Raw genomic sequence first — 18,265 nt, 5'->3', positions numbered from 1 at the left:
AGTACTTACAGGAAGTTGATCCATCTGTCTCCAAGTTCCTCCCTCCCAGCCTGACCAGGCGGTAGCGCAGTGAATAGAGCATCAGACTGAGATGCGGAGGAGCCAGGTTTGAGACCCCGAGGTTGCCAGTTTGAGCGTGGGCTCATCTGGCTTGAGCAAAAAGCTCGCCAGCTTGGACCCAAGGTCGCTGGCTTGAGCAAGGGGTTACTCGGTCTGCTGAAGGCCCGCGGTCAAGGCACATATGAGAAAGCAGTCAATAAACAACTAAGGTGTCGCAAGAAAAACTAATGATTGATGCTTCTCATCTCTCTCCATTCCTGTCTGTCCCTATCTATCCCTCTCTCTGACTCTCTCTCTGTCCCTGTAAAAAAAAAAAAAAAAAAAAAAGGTGTTACAAGTTCCTCCCTCCAACAGGGAAAACATGAGGCCTGTTTAGAATAGTTCCTATCCCCACTAACTATTAGGCAGGGTATGTTTTATTTAAACTTATTCTGGGGGCAAGAACTGTCATGGTACATCCATGTAGATTACAGGTGCCCCCAGAGAACTTCCATAATCCTAGAGGCCATAACATTCTCACAAAAGCTGGGTCCTTTCCCAAAGCTGACTCCCATCCTTTGTCTTTCTCTGGAAATGAAACTCCCTCCAATCTGCCTTTTCTAGTTTATAAATCTTTTCCCTCTGAATGCTGCTCCTCATGAAAAGCAAACTCCATTTGTCCTGGGACATGTAGGCTGGCATCTGTCTCCCCTAGAGCCCTTTTCTTACTTGTGGGTTATTGTTGTTAAATCCACCATGCATATTGTTGTAATTGTGTACTAATGGCTTGGGTCTAGATAAGATATATCTTCTGTACTCAGAAAATATTGGTCACTCTGACTAGGATTGAGTGAGTGGTAGTCAAAGCCAGATTTAGTTTAGTTTGAGTATGCCATAGCAGGGGTCTCCAAACTTTTTACACAGGGGGCCAGTTCACTGTCCCTCAGACCATTGGAGGGCTGCCAAATACAGTGGTCCTCTCACTGACCACCAATGAAAGAGGTGCCCCTTCCAGAAGTGCAGTGGGGGCTGAATAAATGGCCTCAGGGGGCCGCATTGTGGCCCGCGGGCCGTAGTTTGGGGACGCCTGCCATAAGGTGTCCCACAACCTTCCTCATCTCAGAGTGAGGCGGTTCCTCAGATCTCAGCCCTACCACACTCTGCCCAGTACTTTAATCTCATCAGGAACCTGTTGTCCCTCCCACCCCCTTCCTGCTTAGTAGCTTTCTCTCCAGAAAAACAAAGGTGACTGTGTGCGTGCATAACACACTGTGGCATATTGGGCATGTTGCCGTTTTATTTCGACTCTTATAACCTGGGACCTTGCTAAGTAAGCATCAGTGTTTATAGTTAGTTACCCAGCAATCCGTGTGCTAGGAGCCATATACCACACAGTCTAAAGTCCCAGTAGGAAGCAATTCTTGGAAATTCTTTCCCAAATGATGTCCTTTGTAGTTGATATAACTTAAAAATAGTAGTCAAAGATACTGGCACTTTACTGCAGTTCAACCTAGTCATTAATAGTTCATCCAGTTCAACAACATATCATATGACCAGAATGTCTCTCAGACACAGGTGTGCAGCCTGCCGTCCAACCTTGTCAGGTCGCAAAGGCATAGGTGGTCTTGATAAGCATCCCTCCACCCTCCTTGGCATCTGGTATAATTATGCTAAGAGATAACATTCCTCCTCTGCTCTGAGCTCTTGAGGTATTAATACAATGTTGGATTTCTCTTATTGCATAACCCTCATACATTCCTTTACACTCAGTTACTATTTCCCCTCTTGATTTGTCATTTATTTTTATCTAGACTTCACCTTTGGAAGGGACATCAAGTTCAGCCACTATACTGGTCCAAATTGCTACAGCAACACTAGTCTAGCAAGAGCCTCTTTTTCAATTTGTTTAGAGATTAGCTGGATTATTTTAGTGAAGTCTGGCCTTTCCCCCCACCCCACTGCACCCTACACACACACAGTGTTAAACCTCTCATATTACTCCTTAAAATACAGCTTTGTTTTTTAAATTTTTGTTTTTTAGTGAGCGGAGATAGTGACTGGGATCTTTCTGACTGGGATCTGCCCAGCAACCTCATCTGGGGGTCAATGCTCAAGTACCAAGCTATTTCTAGTGCCTGAAGCTGATGCACTCCAAGGAAGCTATCCTCAGCACCTGGGGCCACACTCAAACCAATCGAGCCACTGGCTCTGGGAGGGAAAGAAGGAGAGAAGGAGGAGACGGAGGAAGGGAAGAAGTAGGTGGTTGATTCTCCTGTGTTCCCTGACCAGGAATCAAACCAGGGACGTCCATACGGTGGGCCGATGCTCTATTCACTGAGCCATCAGCCAGAGCCAAGGTACAGCTTTCTGAGCCAGAGATCTAGAGGTGTTTGGGAACAATGGCAAGCTTCTCTCTGAGCTACACCCCTACTATAGGATCTGAGTGCTCAGTGAAGTGGGGAAGGGCAGCAGACTGAGATTTCTTAGCTTGCCTCTCCTGCAAAGGAACAATTGCCTTCACACTGTGGCAAGGACTATGAGCCCCAGTCTTCTCTGCTTTCTGTGGCCAGGCCCTGGATCACTCTTAACTTCTATGGTAGTCCCTACTTCCCAAGTTAGCAGTCATTTACATCATTTACATGTCATTGGCACAGCAGTGCCATAGATGCCCACACATGTTCCTTTGATATGAATAGAACATTCTCTTTCTGCCTGCTGCCATCAGGATGTACACGTTTATAAATTATTCTCTCCTAACAACCAAAAATTATTCAGTTAACATACTGTAAGTTGGGGGAGTTGGCCTTCCCACCTCTTTCTTTTGGAAAGTATGAAATAATCATCCCTCCATTGGTATGGAGGAAGTGAGGAATCACCTTCCTCCCATGCTTTATTAAACTAATACGTGCCTAAAAGATAGGACCTTCTGAAACTTATTATCATAAAAACAATTTAACACTTTGAAGGGTAGCAGAATATGTCACCCCAAAATATACCTCTTTGGCATAAGGATTATTCTGAGTTATTTTAAGAAACTGTAGACACAAGAGAAACTCTGAAAACATAGAAATTATCTCTTTGTAATAAAAATCTACATTTGTAAGGAAATTTACATGAGAGGCCTTGGCAGGATAGCTCAGTTGGTTGGAGCATTGTCTCAACATGGCAAGGTTGCAGGTTTGATCCCTGGTCAGGCCACATACAAGAATCAACCAATGAATGCATAAAAATAAGTGGAACAAAAAAAAAATTGGTATTTCTCTCTCTCACTTCTTCTCTCTAAAATCAATTAAAAAATATTTTAATTTACATTAGAAAGGGGGCCTGTACCATGAAAACAGCTTGTCTGCAGATAACTTTTTCACCTGAGAAGATTATCTGAACGGCAGGGCAATCTCTATTTACCAAAGGTGTCCTCTTGTCGGCTTCCCCTGCATTGCCGTCCCCTTTGAAGCTCCTGACCCTAATCCTTTCCTTAGTTCACGCTATGGTATATAAGCCTCCATCCTTGGCACCTTTTAAATCTCATATCTTTGAGAAGCTCCCAGAAGAGCAAAACTCAACTGAACAAATTTAAAGATCTAATTAATTTTATTGAGTGACTCATGAATTGGGTAGAACCCCATATAATAAATAGGTGCGCTGAGAAGTGTACAGAAAGGAAGGTTCTTACAGGCAGAAGGGCAGACAAGAAAGGGTGAAAAGCCGTCTTATCAGTGTATCCCATGAGTGCTGATCAGGAAATTCCAGGCTGATTGGTTTACAATTTACTCCAAAGAGAGGCTGAAATTGCAGTTCCATTAGGTATTAAGTCTTAATGCGGCTTAACACAAGTGTCTCCATTTTGGGCCTGTTGTTTCTTTTTTAACAGTACATAACGAAAATAGGTTTTGCTTTTTATTCCCTCCTGTTCATCTGCCTCCATACTTCTAGCCCCTGACCTCTGGCCCACCCTCAGCCTGAACCACTATACATCCCGTCCTGAGAATAAACTGGCTTCAGGGTAAAACAGAATGTTCCCTGATTGGACCACCCATTCACCCCACTTGCCCACACTTAGTTCTTTGTAGCTTTGTTTGCTCTTTTATTTTTGCCTGACTCTCGAGTCCTTGTGGTCAAAGCATTCTCCTTATTGCAATAATCTCCCACCTCATCTCCCCCATTTGCAATAGTCCCTTTCCCTCTCTTGCATTAACATGCTTGAATACAGTCCCTCTTCCACTAACTTTCATTCCAGTCTTGTTTCACTTTCATTCCAGTCTTGTCGGTAATTTTTCTTGGTATTGCCTACCCTGTGACATCCAAACCTAAGGGTGTTATATTTTATGTTTAACCTTGAGTTAATGCTCAGAATAAAATATTGAGACACCACATGGAGCAGATCGTTGCTGTCTCAGCTACGGTCATCCTAGCCTCCAGCTAATCCAGCAGTCCCACTGAGGACTCGACTAAGACCAGAAGGACTTCCTAGTGGCACTCAATAGAAAGTGCCAGTCTGTGGAGTCACAAACTCAATAAATGGTGTTGTTTTAAGCCTCTGAATTTATGGGTATTTGCTATGCAGCAAATGGGTTAATAATACTTCTGCTGAACAAATGAATGTGTCGGTATAAGATACATCCAAACCTGTAGAGAATTTTTATGAGTTTGAGTCAAACTGATGACAATTGCCAGGAAGCAAAATCCTAATGGGTTGAGAAAATGCTCTGAGAATGGCAGTTTTACAGTTCATTTTCTACATTAGAATGAAAGCGGAGCTGTAAAGGGGATTACATAAAATTCGTTGGTAGTAGGTCAGGAAGGTAGGAGAACGTGAAGCAGGGAAATCTGAGATTGGGTAAAGAGTAAAACAGAGACACATACTTCTTTTACACTGGTGGGTATAAGAGAGTTAACATGAAACGTTTACAGCACATAGAGATGGCATTCCAGGAACAGTATAACAACGAGGGGTTCTGTGTTCTGGTGCAGGGACTGTGCCCTGGGGCATCTGGAAAAGGAGATTATTCTGACATTCCAGAGGTATGTCATTTTAGATACAAAGAGACAATAGGCTCATTTAAGGAGAAGATTGACTTTTGTCAAGGAAGCTACTGACTTAGGATGTGACGACATCCATTTTTATGTCCAGACCATCCTACGTGGTTATTTTTGGTCTCTGAGTTTGTAGAGCCTGCTGTGCTAGCCTCCCCTTATCTTGCCAGGTTTAGTATGTGGGCTCCCCCTTTTTTTTCCACAAATGAAAGAATGAAAAAATAAATAAACAAATAAATAAAGTCGATCTGGGATTGCGTTCCCTCCTAAGAAGGAAGAAGGCAGACAAGGAGTTCCAAAGTAAATTGCTACTAGGTCTTTTGTTCTGAGATGACAGAGTATTAACTGACAAGGAGGAAAATATGACTTTGGGGTATATTTTTGAAACTTTAGTTGCTATGGGGGTGTTTGGAAGTGTATCAAGTATATCACCCACCAAAAATATGGAGCCATCACACTAAAAGGATATTAGGAAGTGCTCTGTATGTCATACATTCACCCTAGACTAGAAAATATCTTTATGATGTTGTGAAAAGTTAAAATTACACAGGAAAACTGAATTAGTTTTTAAGGCATCTTTAAACATGAGAGCATCTTCATTCAACATTGATTTAGTAAAAATATGTATATGAGCCTTGCTCTCCATATACTGGGTACTTTGCCAGATGTTGGGAATAGATCAGGAAAGAAATAGTCATTGCAATCAAGAATCGGAAAGTCTAATGGAAAGAACTCACAATTACAATGCTAAGTGCAATAAGAGCAGTAAGGAATTTATTGCCTATGCAATTAAATATTTTGGGTTAATGCTGTCAGTTATGGCTAAATTCAGGGCTGAAGTAATGTGGTCAGAACTTCATTTCTTTCCATGTATTAACTCTGCTTTCTTCTAGGTTAGTCTCTCTCTCTCTCTCTCTCTCTCTCTCTCTCTCTCTTTCTCTTTTTTGTTCTATAAGGTAGCAAGATGGTAGCAACACGGTGGCAACAGTTTTAGTCCCTATGACCTCTTTGGCTTCAGCTCCACAGAGAAGAAAAAAGCTTCCTAGCTGTCCCAGCAAAGCCTCCTCTTCTTGAATAGTTTGTCTGTTTTTGAATCAATCACTCTGGCTGGAGGGGTGACAGAGGGATCAAGAATGTGACTCATAAATTCGCTGAGTCTGGATTATATGTTAAACTTGCTGGAGTTCTGTGGTTCTAGCTCTCTCCAGAACCACATGAATTGAAAAGGAGAAAGGGCAAGATCTCCACATGTCACCAGTAGAATAAATAACAATATCATTCTTTTTTTTTGTAAGAGTGACAGAGAGAGAGAGAGATGGAGAGAGAGAGAAAGATAGGGACAGACAGACAGGAAGGGAGAGAGATGAGAAGTATCAATTCTTCATTGTAGCACATTAGTTTTAATTGATTGTTTTCTCAAATGTGCCTTGACCTGGGGGGGAGAGGGGTTCTACAGCAGACTGAGTGACCCCTTGCTCAAGCCAGCAACCTTGGGTTCAAGCTGGTGAGCTGTGCTCAAACCAGATGAGCCTGCACTCAAGTCAGAGATCTTGGGGTTTCGAACCTGGGTCCTCTGCTTCCAAGTCTGATGCTCTATCCACTGTACCACCGCCTGGTCAGGCACGATATCATTTTTATTTACTACAAAATTAAACCCACAGTTTATGGTTGTTGGCATTTGTCTTTTAACATGCGGGAGTGTTGGGCAGATAAAATATATTATGCTCACTTTGTTAAAGATGGCGCTGCCCACATGGAAGCCCGTCGCCCAGGTGGTATTAATGTGTGTTGGGGGTGGGCTGTGGGCAGGCAGGATTCTTGTAGCCTGGGGCTTGGTTTTAGAACTAAGTCTTTCCCACCCTTTTTGATGTGGGGTGGTGCAGTCCCATCACGCCTCAGATAAGTGACTCTGTATTAGAGACTTCCCTATTTTGTATATTGGATTAAAGGTTTTGATTTATGCCCTATAAAGTGGGGCAGATCGGGAGCTTGCTCTCTCGGTTCCTTAGATTAGCATTAGAGAGGAGAGCAGAGAAAGGACAGTGGAGGAGGCCAGGAGAAGCAGCCAAGATGGTGGAGTGCTAAAGGAGAAGCCAATTAGTGCAGAGTTTGTGCAGAGAGAAGGAGATGGGGAACAGAGGTGAATAAGGCTGGTGAGCTAGAAATTTTGATTCTAGGAAAATTGGATAAGTCAGTAGCTGGATTTTGGAGCCCAGTGTGTGTTTTTACTTGCCCACCGGGTGCAAGCTAGGATTAAAACTGATGGCAGTAAAGCCAGTATCCACAGCCACCATCACAGCAGCCTGGCCCATGCAGGTTTGCATTGGATTTGGACAGTTGGTAAAGAAATAATGGAGCCAAAAACTGGTGGGCCATCATTTTTTTTAAATTTTTTTAAATTTATTCATTTTAGAGAGGAGAGAGAGACAGACGGACAGAAAGGAGGAGCACGAAGCATCAACTCCCATATGTGCCTTGACCAGGCAAGCCCAGGGTTTTGAACCGGCGACCTCAGTGTTTCCAGGTCGACACTTTATCCACTGCGCCACCACAGGTCAGGCTGGGCCATCATCTTTAGTTCTAGCTTGCACCCAGTGGGCAAGTAAAAACACACACTGGGCTCCAAAACCCACTCATTCAGTGCTCACAAAGCTACGGACTTATCTCGAGTTTCCTAGAATCAAAGGTTCTACCTCACCAGCCTTATTCACCTCTGTTCTCCATCTCCTTCTCTCTGCACAAACTGGCTTCTCCTTCAACACTCTGCCATCTTGGCTGCTTCTCCTGTCCTTTCTCTCTCCTCTCTAATGCTAATCTCAGGAACTGAGAGAGCAAGCTCCTGGTCTGCCCCACTTTATAGTGCAGAAATCAAAACCCCTTTAATCCAATATACAAAATAGGGAAGTCAGCCCTGGCCGGTTGGCTCATTGGTAGAGCGTTGGCCTGGCATGCAGGAATCCCAGGTTCGATTCCTGGCCAGGGCACACAGGAGAATCGCCTATCTGCTTCTCCACACCCCCCCTCTCTCCTTCCTCTCTGTCTCTCTCCTCCCCTCCCGCAGCCGAGGCTCCATTGGAGCAAAGATGGCCCGGGCGCTGAGGATGGCTCTATGGCCTCTGCCTCAGGCGCTAGGATGGCTCTGGATGCAATAGAGTGATGCCCCAGGGGGGCAGAGCATCGCCCCCTGGTGGGCATGCCGGGTGGATCCTGGTCAGGCACATGCGGGAGTCTGACTGCCTCACCGTTTCTAGCTTCAGAAAAATGTAAAAAAGAAAGAAAAAGAAAAACAAACAAACAAAAAAAACAAAATAGGGAAGTCTCTGATACAAAGTCCACCCCACATCAAAAAGGGTGGGAAAGGCTTAGTCCTAAAACCAAGCCCCAGGCTACAAGGATAATACCTGCCCCGAGCCCGCCCCCAACACACATTAATATAATTACACCCATTCCAAGCATAAGGGCAACTAATATCATCACCTGGGAGACGGGCTTTCAAGTGGGCAGCGCCATCTTTAACAAAGTGAGTATAATATATTTTATCTGCCCAACAATGGCCCATCAGCCTTTGGCTCTGTTTTTTCTTTACCGACTGTCCGAATCCAATGTGAACCTGCATGGATGGGCCAGGCGGCTGTGATGGTGGCCATGGGAACTGGCCGTACAGGGAGTTAAATTTTTATTGTTCTGGTTGTTAAACATGTCCATCTTTTTCTCAGTGATTATTTCAGAAATCTCAATTAAATTCCCCACAATTGCCTGACCAAGCGGTGGCACAGTGGATAGAGCATCGGACTGGGATGTGGAAGACCCAGGTTCGAGACCCCAAGGTCACCAGGTTGAGCGCGAGCTCATCTGGTTTGAGCCAAGGCTCACCAGCTTGAGTACAAGGTCGCTGGCTTGAGCAAGGGGGCACTCCGTCTGCTGTAGCCCCCTAGGTCAAGGCACATATGAGAAATCAATCAATGAAAACTAAGAAGCGGCAATGAAGAATTGATGCTTCTCATCTCTCTCCCTCCCTGTCTGTCTGTCCCTATCTGACTCTCTCTATCTCTGCCACAATAAATTTTTTTAAAAAAATGAAATTCCCCACAATTCTCACCACACCATTGATTATACTCTCCCCCCTTTTCCAAAAGATTTTATTTATTGATTTTACAGAGAGGAGGTGGAGGAACAAGAAGTAGTGTCTTCACTATAGCTGTTTATTGGTTGCTTGTCATATGGGCCTTGACCACACAAGCCCAGGGTTTCAAACCAGTGACCTCACTGTTCCAGGTCAGCACTCTGCCCACTGTGCCACCACAGGCCAGGCTATATGTTCCTTTTTAATATAAAAAAAATGTAAGTAAACTGTGAGTCTTTTTAATCTCAAGAAATTCCCACCAAATACACCATTAAAAGAAGTAGAATATATAATTTTACACTGTTTTTATGAATGATAAAATCTTTGTTCAAATAGTAACAGTTGTCTGACTTGTGGTGGCACAGTGGATAGAGCATCAACATGGGACGCTGAGGACCCAGGTTTGAAACCCCAAGGTTGCCAGTGTGGACAAAAAAAAAAATTTTTTTTAAATAAATCAAGATGTGGCCACCAACGGAACCTGACAGGCTTAGGGAAAGCCTACACAATGGCCTGGTGAACTCAGGGAACTAAGGTAAACACAGGATGGTCTAAATCAGTGGTCCCCAAACCCCGGGCCGCAGACCGGTACCGGTCCATGGGACATTTGGTACTGGTCCGCAGAGAAAGAATAAATAACTTACATTATTTCCATTTTATTTATATTTAAGTCTGAACCATGTTTTATTTTTAAAAAATGACCAGGTTCTCTCTGTTACATCCGTCTAAGACTCACTCCTGATGCTTGTCTCGGTCACATGATACATTTATCCATCCCACCCTAAAGGCTGGTCCATGAAAACATTTTCTGACATTAAACTGGTCCGTGGCCCAAAAAAGGTTGGGGACCACTGGTCTAAATCAAATCTTTCTAACTAAAAGCAGTTGATGGTGAGTAGTCCTGTCCTAGGGAAGAACTTTCTCCAAACAAAGGTAATGTTTGCTTTTACTCAAGTGTTCTGCTGTCCTTTGCATCTAGGATAATGCACCTGATAACATGACTTTGGAATGTAAGGGAGCAGAAGCAACAGACCCCTCATTGTTATTGTTATGTGAACCACTAACTGTTAACTGTCTTGTTCCTGCCTATGTAAAGAAGTTTCAGCATATGCAAAAAAAAAAAAAAAGTTTCAGCATATGCACTTTTACTTTTTACCCAATCCCAGAGATTTCCTGCTTTGCTCTCTCCCGCCTCCCTAATCTATCACCAATCCATTTCATGTGACCCCTTACGTCTTCCCCTTTGATTCTGAGGTATAAAATAAGTGGTGGATCTTCCATTTTCTGGAGCACTGCCTCAACTCGTGAGACTTTGCTCCCCCGGAATTGTTGACAGTTTGACTCAAATAAACTCATAAGAATTCTTACAGGTTCAGAAGCTTTTTACGCTGACAGTAGCTTGAGCACAGGCTCATCTGTCTTGAGCACAGGCACCCTGGCTTGAGCATGGGGTCGCCAGCTGGAGTGTGGGGTCATAGACCTGACCCCATGGTCGCTGGCTTGAGCCCAAAGGTCACTGGCTTGAGTCCAAGGTTGCAGGCTTGAGCAATGGGTCACTGGCTCATCTGAAGCCCCCCTTTGCCCCGTGTCAAGGCACATATTAGAAGCAATCAATGAACAACTAAAATGATGCAACTATGAGTTGTTATGAGGCAAAAGAGAATTTTCAGATGAAATTTGCTGACTTTAAGGTAGGGAGAGTATCCTGGATTATTTGGGTGGGTCTAATGTAATCACATAAGCTCTTAAAACGTGGAGAAGAAAGCAGGAGAGTCAGTCAGAGAGATGCATGTGAGAAGAACTTGACTCACTGTTGCTAGTGATGGATGAAGGGGGCCCTGAGCCAAGGAATGCAGTGGCCTCTAGTAGCAGAGAACAGCCTTGAACTGACAGCCCATAAGGAAATAGAAGCATCAGTCATAGGACCATCTGGAATTCAATTGTGTCAATAACCTGAAGGAGCCTGGAGGCAGATTATCTATCCTCTAGCCTCCAGAAAGAAAGTAGCCTTGCTGACAACTTAATTTGTCCTGTGAGACTCAGGCTGGGAAAACAGCAAGCCTAAATTCTGTTGTTTTAAGCTGCTGAACTTGTGCTAACTTGCTATGACAGCAATAGAAGAGGAATACGTTGCTATTTGCACTGCAGCGAATAACACCAACACTCAATTAGACCTTCAGTATGGAATTCAGCCTGTAATTTCTTCAGAGGTATTATCAACATCGGTTAACATCTTGGTACAAACTCAATATTGGAGAGTGAGGTAGTATCATACAGCAAAGGAAGAGAGAATAAAGAATGCTATATAAGACTTGATTTTTATTTGTGACTTTTGCTTAACTGACTCAAAACTAATATATGCTCTTGTATCAGTTGAATTATTGTCAAACAGATCACCCAGATTCAGCAACCTTCACTTGTTCAACTAAGTGGAGGTCCAGGATTTGGCCAGCATCTTACTACTTTGACCTAATTTTTCCAAACTGAAGACAAGATAATACAAGTCTCTATTGTCTCACAGTAAATTGATAAGTGCAAATGCAGTTGACGAACTGGTTTAATGATAGGTGCCCAACGCTCTGTGTGGGAGGACTCAATAGGGTGAGAAAAGAAATACCTGCTATACCTGAATAAAGCAAATTTAGACTATAAGAATTACAATAAAGACTCAGAGAGAGGAAACACTGTGAGAAGGAACACTTCTTTTGAGATAACCTTCAAAGATTACGAATAGGCTCCCAAACTAACTCCTCTACTGACCTGATATAAATCTAGTTATAATTATTACATCCAAATAGTATTGAGCCTTCATTCCGGGTTGTTTAGACAAGTGCACCATTTAGTGCTACTTTAGTATGCCTAGTTTCTTACAGAATTCAGTGAGTAAGAGGAGAGGGTATTGGAAGTGCTACCAGAATGATTTGCCAGCCATTACATCTGAATATACAGGACAGTGGGCAGAAAGAAATATCACTCACCCTCTAGGGAGGAGACCTGATGCAAACTACAATGGACAATGCAGTGTTTTACACATTTCTTGGTTCTAGCTATATACACTTTCCCAGACCACTCAGTTTTGCCACATTACATGCTTGGGTGGTCAAATCCATGGAGCGAAAGCCTTGCAATGCTATCTGCTTCAGTTTCCATGTGAGGTGGGTTTTTTTCTTCTGCCCTTTAATATTACCTAGTTGCCATCTCATGATGACACCAATTGTTGTTTTTGAAGAATTCATTAGACATCATTCTGTTTGGGCTTATGATCTTCAGTGGATCCAAACCTGCTCATGTAGTCATAAAATATGTATGTATACATTCACTGTATAATATGAGCAAATCTTTTTCTAGTCAATGTTGGTTTTTCCCAATCTTGTTTCTGTGTTTTGTTGTTTTTTTTTTTGTAGTAAATTTCCATTAGTTTCTCTGAGTCAGACTAAGGACATATAATTGGAAGCAAGATCTCAAATGTCCCCCTTTTTAAAAAACCATTTATTTTAAAGCTGACTAACCCTATTTGGTAACTAGCATTCACATACATACAGTTCCACCTATAATCCTTCATTGTTACAATACTTTGGCCTAGGCCTTATTTTATAACTACCTTGGCTAAAATTGCTTAGCATTAACTTGCAAAATATGTGCTTTATTAAAGGAAATTAACCTCTTTTAATGTGATGATTGACTTACCAAGGTATTAGAGCTATTAATTTGCCTTCTCTAAAAAGTGCTTATGATTTTATATAGGAAGACTGAGAGAGGAATAAAAGCTAATGATGCAATTCTAACAAAGAAAACAGTGTGACAGACATTTCTGTAACAGAGGTTATCCTCCAATAATAACTAAGAAATTATAGTTCTCCATACGCATCTGTCTTGCTTTTTAATTTAAGTTGGAGCTTTTCATTTCATCAGATTATGGATGATTTTCTACTAGATGCCTTATTATGCTACCAGGTTACAGAAACGTTTCTATTTCTTTTCTGTCCATTCATGCTGACGAAAAAAAATTTTTTCTCCTTTTTCTCTCTTTAGCTTTTTGATACCATGTTTATTTCACTTCTCCCCATTTACCCCCCCCTTTTTTTAATTCTTTTTTAATTTTTTTCTTGTGGGAGAGACAGAGTCAGAGAGAGGGACAGACGGACAGGAATGGAGAGAGATGAGAAGCATCAATCATCAGTTTTTTGTTGAGACACCTTAGTTGTTCATTGATTGCTTTCTCATATGTGCCTTTGACCGCAGGCCTTCAGCAGACCGAGTAACCCCTTGCTCAAGCCAGCAACCTTGAGCTCAAGCTGGTGAGCTTTTGCTCAAACCAGATGAGCTCGCACTCAAGCTGGTGACCTCGGGGTCTCGAACCTGGGTCTTCTGCATCCCAGTCCGACACTCTATCCACTGCGCCACCGCCTGGTCAGGCCCCCCTTTTTTTAATAGGACAAACACATGAACTTTAAAAAAAACTAAATAGGAAGTTACTATCCACTGAGAGATTTGGTTAAACAGCAAACAAGGTTAACAGGTAGCAGACCCTTCAGGTGAGTCAGGTAAATATAGCTTTCTAGGAAGGATCCTTTTGGGAGATTAGTTACCAATGGGCAGGGCTAGCTGCTGATGTAAACCAGCAGTCTCATTTCCCTAAAATATTATATTCAGATGAGACACCTTAGAAATATGTCTGGGAAGTTCATTCTATAGGTACAAGCATTGATCGACTTACGACCTATGCAACTTAAGACCATTCGACTTTACGACCACAATTGCTAGCCACGACTGCTCTGCATCAGGCAGCACAAGCATTGCCCAGCTGGGTGTACCACAGTGCGACCAGCTTCCGGCAGCACTACCATTCCGTGTGCACCATTTCAACTGTTATCCTAGACTCAGTACAGCAATTTGTGTCTTGGATATTTTTCATCAAACCCCTCCCAAGATGTCTACCAAGAGGAAATTGCCTTTGTCTTTGACTTAAAGATTTTTATAACATCATTTCACAGTACTGTACATATAGCCTACTCAACTTACAACCAAATCGTGATTCGACCGGTCTGTTGGAACCAATCGTGGTCGTAAGTCAAGCACTAGCTGTAGTTTGTTTTCACCTTAACTCCATTAGATTTTACTTCAGTAGCAGTGTTTTTGTGGACGACTTTGGATTTGGTTTTGCTATTTTTGGTCATTCACAGAATTACTGTATTTAACAATATGATGGAATTCTTTTAATTATTAGGGCTTAGTTTTTCATTTTACATTTACTTTCACTTTTCATTAATGCTTTCTTCCCTTCTCCCATTTGCTACTTCTCCTGAGGTGTCTGACTTCCCTTTTGTGTTTAGTGTTTTGCCATGCTTCCTCTTTTGTCTTCTGCTTCCCCAGAAAATACTGACAGTAAAAGCCAGTAAGGACTGTGTACGTACACAATAGCCTTTATATGTCTATCTGGTATTTACCAAAGTATTATCAAAGTGGCCATACTAAGCACTAATGAGATTTCTTCCTTGGAGCTTTCTAAGGTAGGGTTGTATCATTTTCTGTCCTCTGAATGAGCTACCTAGAAAGAGAAGCCTACTTTATATACTGTATTTTTTGCTCCATAAGACACACTTTCCCCCCCAAAAGTGGAGGTGGAAATGCCCGTGTGTCTTAAGGAGCAAATCACTTTTTTTAGCTGCTGCAGGGCGCTGCACCAGTCAATGTATGTAGAATGAGTGCCAGCGGGAGCATAATCACACCCACCATGGCTGTGTGCAGAACCCCAGCATCTGCTGAGTGATCTCCTGGTTCTGGTTTCCACAGTTGCATGAAGTGCAGGAGGGAAGCCCAGTGACATTGTGTGGGTGCATTCATCTGGCATCATCGAGGGCAGATGTAAGAGGCGTGCTGCAGCTGCTGGTGCTCTGTGTGAGTGCTGATGTCGCTTGCTGCCCTATTAGTGCTTGACCAGTTTAGAGCACATATTAGCGAACCCCCCCACACACACACAAACTTTAAAGAAGTGAAGGCTCATCTAGCTGTAATTCCTGGGGTCTTCCTAGCCAGGTCTTCCTTGCAACCACTCGACGTTTCCATCAACAAACCATTTAAAGCAGTGGTCCCTGACATTTTTTGGGCTACGAACCAGTTTAATGTCAGAAAATATTTTCACAGACCGGCCTTTAGGGTGGGACAGATAAATGTATCACATGACCAAGACAAGCATCATGACTTAGATGGATGTAACAGAGAGAATCTGGTCATTTTTAAAAAATAAAACATCATTCATACTTAAAAATAAATAAAATGAAAATAATGTAAGTTATTTATTCTTTCTCTGCGGACCGGTACCAAATGGCCCATGGACTGGTACTGGTCCGTGGCCCTGGGTTTGGGGACCACTGATTTAAAGTCTTTATGCGAGAAGTGTGGAACAAATGGATGGTTGCTGGTAATTGTGATTTGACACCAACTGGCTGAATGAAGAGACCCACTATCACTCAAGTTTGTGAATGGGTGAAGACATCATGGCAGTTAGTGAAGAATGAAACTATGGTACGGTCATTCAAAAAATGTGGCATTAGCAATGCCTTAGATGGCACTGAAGATAGTATTATATGTGAAAATAGTGAAGAAAGTGATATCAGTGATTGTGAGCAACTGAGCTTCTTAAATTCTGACACTAGCAATGGATGATGAGTTCTTGGGGTTCCCAGACAACTAGAAGAGTATTTGAACATTAAAGTCTCTTCTCATTTGTTAATAACAGCACTAATGGTTGTTAATACTTTTGTTGAGTTTACATTGTTGAAATATTATTGTGGTATATTTTATTAAATATTTTCTTTTATTTATTTATTTATTTATTTATTTATTTTTACAGAGAGAGGGATAGATAGGTACAGACAGACAGGAATGAAGAGAAATGAGAAGCATCAATCATTAGTTTTTCATTGCGAAACCCTAGTTGTTTATTGATTGCTTTCTCACATGTGCCTTGACCGTGGGCTTTCAGCAGACCGAGTAACCCCTTGCTCGAGCCAGCGACCTTGGGCCCAAGCTGGTGGGCTTTGCTCAAACCAGATGAGCTCGCAACTCAAGTTGGCGACCTACGGGTCTCGAACCTGGGTCCTCCGCATCCCAGTCCAATGCTCTATCTACTGCGCCACCGCCTGGTCAGGCTATTTTATTAAATATTTTAACACACCATTTGGTTCAGAATATTTTTTTTCTTATTTTTCTCCTTAAAATCCTAGGTGTGGCCCTGGCTGGTTGGCTTAGTGGTAGAGCGGCGGCCTGGTGTGCAGGAGTCCCAGGTTCAATTCCTGGCCAGGGCACACAGGAGAAGCGCCCATCTGCTTCTCCACCCCTCCCCCTCTCCTTCTTCTCTCTCTCTTCCCCTCCCGCAGCCAAGGCTCCATTGGAGCAAAGTTGGCCCGGGCGCTGAGGATGGCTCTGTGGCCTCTACCTCAGGCGCTAGAATGGCCCTGGTCACAGGAAAGTGACGCCCCAGATGGGCAGAGCATCGCCCCCTGGTGGGCATGCCGGGTGGATCCTGGTCGGGCGCATGCCGGAGTCTGTCTGACTGCCTCCCCGTTTCCAACTTCAGAAAAATACAAACTAACTAACTAAATAAAAACAAACAAAAAATCCTAGGTGTGTCTTATGGTCAGGTGCGTCTTATGGAGCGAAAAATACGGTATTTCTCTTACATTACCTACACAATCAATCAGAGTTTCTCAAAGGGTTAGCTACCTGCATCAGATTTATCTAGTGCTGGTAAGAATGCCGATTCATAGGCTCTGCTCCAGACCTAGGGGCAGAGTTCAGGAACCTGTAGTTTTATGCCTCTTAATTGCTGTACTTTCTCCTCTGCCTTGGCCTGAATTTTCAATCACTGCTTGCATATGCTTACTTGAGTGTATTTTCATCCCGCAATCATACAACACACCCAAAACTAAATCATCCACTGGCTGTCTCCAATTTCGTCATCATGCTATTATCCCTGGAGTTATCTTTGGAATCACTCCTCTTTGCATTCATTTTTACTTAATCAGTTTGTTGGCCTTTGTGCCAAGCACTGGGAAAGACAGTAATGGACACAGACATGGGTTAAGTCCTCAAGGATTGTAAAGATCCTTTAGGAGTAACTTACTCCTATAGATTTGTGTTTTTCCTCAGACTACTGCCTTCCTTTCTTTGTCAGCACCCTAATCTAGATTCTCACCACTTATGTTCAGACTGCTGTAATTTTTTCCTAATTAGTCTCTTTGCTCCTAATCGCCCAACTCTTCTGAAAGATTAATCTGCTGAAAAGTTAATCTTCAAAACAACACTTTGAATATATTTTACCCCCATTTTAGTGTCTTCATTGTTACCAATTATTACAGAGTATTTTCCAAAGTGGATTCAAACCTGTTTAGTCTGCCCCCACCCCTAAATGAATATTTCCTGAATAAACTCTTTACCCCTATCAAATAGATATCTGAACTTGATGTAAGTATTTCTACTAATTTATTTTCTGGGCTTCATGACTTTAATTACAATGTGATTGATCAAGCCATACTTTTCTCTCTTAAGGCCTAACATTTCCCCCACCAATATGGCTGGCCCTCAGCACTCGCTTCAGCTTCTATGGTGATTCTCTGCTTTACTCATTAAGCATTTTGTACATGCTCCTTCGCAGTATTACTTATCTTTTAAAGGTACTTTTCTAATCCTTCAAATATTTCATACATCTACTGAATGTAGAAGCAATGTTTTATATACTTCTTTATTTCTTCCTTGCCTAGTCTGGGCCGATGGGTAGTAGTTAAATGTTTAGCAAATATTCACCAAATTATTTACATTCATTTATTTATATGCTCCTTCATCAAAAAAAAAAAAAATGGAATGACCACTGAGAACCAATATAGTCCAGTTTTTCAAGGAGCTTACAACTTAGTTGGAAGGGCACACTTTCCGCAAATAATTAAAATGAGATCAAGAAATATTTGATAACCACCTATCACAGTCCAGGTACTGGTGTTACATGCTAGGAATACAAAGCTGAAGCTGACAGGCTACTGGGGGTGGAGAATCATATAGAATCCACTAAAA

The sequence above is a fragment of the Saccopteryx bilineata genome, chromosome 2 (genome assembly GCF_036850765.1).
Source record: "Saccopteryx bilineata isolate mSacBil1 chromosome 2, mSacBil1_pri_phased_curated, whole genome shotgun sequence".
Classification (NCBI taxonomy): Eukaryota; Metazoa; Chordata; class Mammalia; order Chiroptera; family Emballonuridae; genus Saccopteryx; species Saccopteryx bilineata.
The sequence above is the reverse complement of the archived record's forward strand: the minus strand, read 5'-3'. Positions refer to the sequence as shown.